The 2,849-nt window shown below is 45.1% G+C and overlaps 1 long non-coding RNA gene across 1 annotated transcript in view; it reads right to left on the bottom strand.

The window, feature by feature from the left end:
• Window positions 1-710: 710 nt before the first annotated feature.
• Window positions 711-2,849, bottom strand: part of LOC122189182 — a 4,492-nt gene continuing 2,353 nt past the window's right edge. The window contains exon 3 of the long non-coding RNA XR_006181731.1: window positions 711-958. This is a non-coding gene — a long non-coding RNA (uncharacterized LOC122189182). The remainder of the gene's footprint in view (window positions 959-2,849) is intronic.

Below are 2,849 nucleotides of genomic sequence, written 5' to 3'. Positions count from 1 at the left end.
TATTTAAGGGGCTGGAAGAAAGAAGGGAACAGACACCTTAGCGGGATCTGTTGTGACAAGAGGAAATATTTTTAAACTAACAGAAGGGAGATTTAGACTGGATATAAGGAAAAAAAGTTTTTGCCATAAGGGTGGTGAGGCACCGGCACAGGTTACCCAGAGATGTGGTGGATACCCCATCCCTGGAGACACCTAAGGTCAGGCTGGAAAGCCCAGGCTTTGTGAAATTCACTTGGTTTTCATCAAGGATTGACCATCCATGGAGACACTCAAAGTCAGGCTGAATGGGGCTCTGAACTCCTAATGGAGCTGTGGGCGTCTCCGTGCATTGCAGGCAGAAAATTGGCATAAATTGGCATTTATGGGTCCTTTTCAACTCAATTCTATGATTCTGAGGTCTCATCATACCCAGTTTGTTTTACAGGGAGCCAAAAGTTTGGCTGATAAGGACCTGCGTCAGGCTATGCTCTTAGCAATGCTTCCACCCCAACTTTGTTCTGCCCATAGATGTGACCACAGGAGTGAGCATGCAGCATTCACTTAAATGAACTCCTTGCAAAGTCAGCAAACAGCTCAGCGTGAGCACAGAGAAACCTTTCAAGCCTCAGAGCTACATCAAGGTAACCAAATGAGTCACAAGCAGCCAAGTAATTACTTTTCCAGGCTTCTTTACTCAAGGATTTGGATTTGTGTACAAAACCGTGAATCCAGAGAGAATTGGCCAACATGCCTTGTGAGCACAGACCTGTTTGCACTCAAAGCAGTTGGAAAGTGGCAGGAGATGCGTTAAAGAGTTGTACAAACAAGTCATTTACTGCACAGGATTGTAAGCGTAACCTGCCTAGAGCCTAATAAAGATCACATGTTTAATTAGTGGCTTCATTCAGCATTGTGTGAACGGTGATTCACTGCGCCAAGTGGGAGGAGACTGGTAGCAAATAGACCTTGTACAAACTACCTGAAAAAGAAGATATTTTATGCAAATAGTACGATTCAGCTGCAAAACAAAAACCTGTGTGAAAACACGGTAGTGTTTTTAAAATGCAATGTAGTAAGCTCTTCTGTAGAAAAGGTGGAAGTTGAATACATCTGTACAGTAAAGGGAAAGGAGTCTGATTTCACATACAGCATTGGGAATTCATAGAAACAGAGTCATTTGAGATGAAAGGGACCCTTACTGGCCACCTAGTCCAACTCCCCTGCATTGAACAGGGACACCTACAGCTCCATCAGGTGCCCAGAGCCCCATCCATCCTGACCTTGGGTCAGGAACATCCACCACCTCTCTGGGCAGCCTGTACCACTGCTACCCTTACCTGTATCTCCTTCACTACCCTGCCAAGGAGTCTGCCTCCTTTCTTACAGCTCCCCCATTAGGTACTGAAAAAAACTGGGACCTCAGATATTTGATTTCTTGATGTTTTTGTTGCTGGAGCACAACCCAAGTTTTTTCTTTTTTTCTTTTTTCTTTTTAATTTCTGCTTGTCTATGTTATTCAGTTGCTCCTACTGCCACAATATGAAGCACTTCACATTTTTAGCATTTTTCACCTCATCACACCTGTTTTGCAAATGCAAGCACACAGCTCCACTTCTGCACGGGGCTGCTGGCTGCCTTAGAAGTGCTTGGGGCTCCAGAATGAAAAACTCCTACTCTGCAGGGTTCAGGAGGTCTCCAATGTTCAGAGCTGCAAATGTCTTTTAACATTAACATTTTCAGGTAGTCCAAGGTCTGCCAATAGCACTCCACAGTTTTTGGAGGACCACACTTCCCAGTGCCCAGCTGGTTCTTCAGCCTTATCCCATTGCACAAAGTGGGAACTCCCTGGTGGGGTCAGGGCTGCTATTATGCTCAGAGCACGCTCTCAAGACCAGGCTCTGTCCCCTCTAAAATTGATGCTTCCTCCCTATTCTCCTGTAGGGTAACTACCGAGAAAATTGATTTATGGGAAACAATATTACTCTTCTCTCTGCATATAGGGATTTAAACCATTTTCTGGGTCACAAAAGCACAGAGCTTGCTGGAGCAGTGATGTGTGCTTCAATCCCTGGAGCTGTTCCAATCCCTTGAAATAATTAAATAATTATCAGGACAGGCTGGGAAGAAGAGTTGAAGTGTGAACCCACAGCTTCATGGTTAGGGCTCTCCTGTGGGAGCAAGGATAGCTGGCTTCCAGTGCACTGAGCATGTCAATGCTTAACTTTAAAGAAAATACTTTGTTCTGTGTTACTCTGAGTGCCTCCAGAATATACAGCTCTTCCACCTCATTCTTTTTGTCCATCTTTGGTACCAGTTTGTGAATCCAGCTGGGTGCCAACCAGCCCAACATTGACCATCCCTGTCTCTGGAGGATGCACGGAAGTATCACAACTCCCTGGGCAGCCCTAAAGAAGCCCAGTTCATTTCACTTATGTTTTGCTGAATTGAGGTCCATTTGCTTCAGACTGCAGAAGCCGTAACTTAAAGGCAGGTTTGGATGGATGTCCTGCTGCTGGCTGTCTCTGCTCCCTCATAGCACTTCTGAGTTAAGTATGGTCTTAGTGTGGCATATTTATGCTTCACTGATTCAGTTCCATCATCATTCCAGTGTCATGGCTGGGATATAGTGTCCCTCTGCCTTGCAAAAGGAAATCACATGCCCCTAGTTCTCATACACATTTCAGTTCTGGCTTCACAACTACTGGCCAGCAACCCAGAATCACCTCATCCTTCCCAACAACTTCAGCAGGAGATAACAATGTTGATCCAGTTGAAATGAAACAGAATATTTGCTTGTGCCTTGCTAGCAGGATTGGTGTGCAGTCAACAAGGACAAGCACACACACACACACACACACACACACACACAC

The sequence above is a fragment of the Lagopus leucura genome, unplaced genomic scaffold (assembly GCF_019238085.1).
Source record: "Lagopus leucura isolate 7727_CA_CO unplaced genomic scaffold, USGS_WTPT01 Super-Scaffold_100157, whole genome shotgun sequence".
Classification (NCBI taxonomy): Eukaryota; Metazoa; Chordata; class Aves; order Galliformes; family Phasianidae; genus Lagopus; species Lagopus leucura.
The sequence above is the reverse complement of the archived record's forward strand: the minus strand, read 5'-3'. Positions and strand labels throughout refer to the sequence as shown.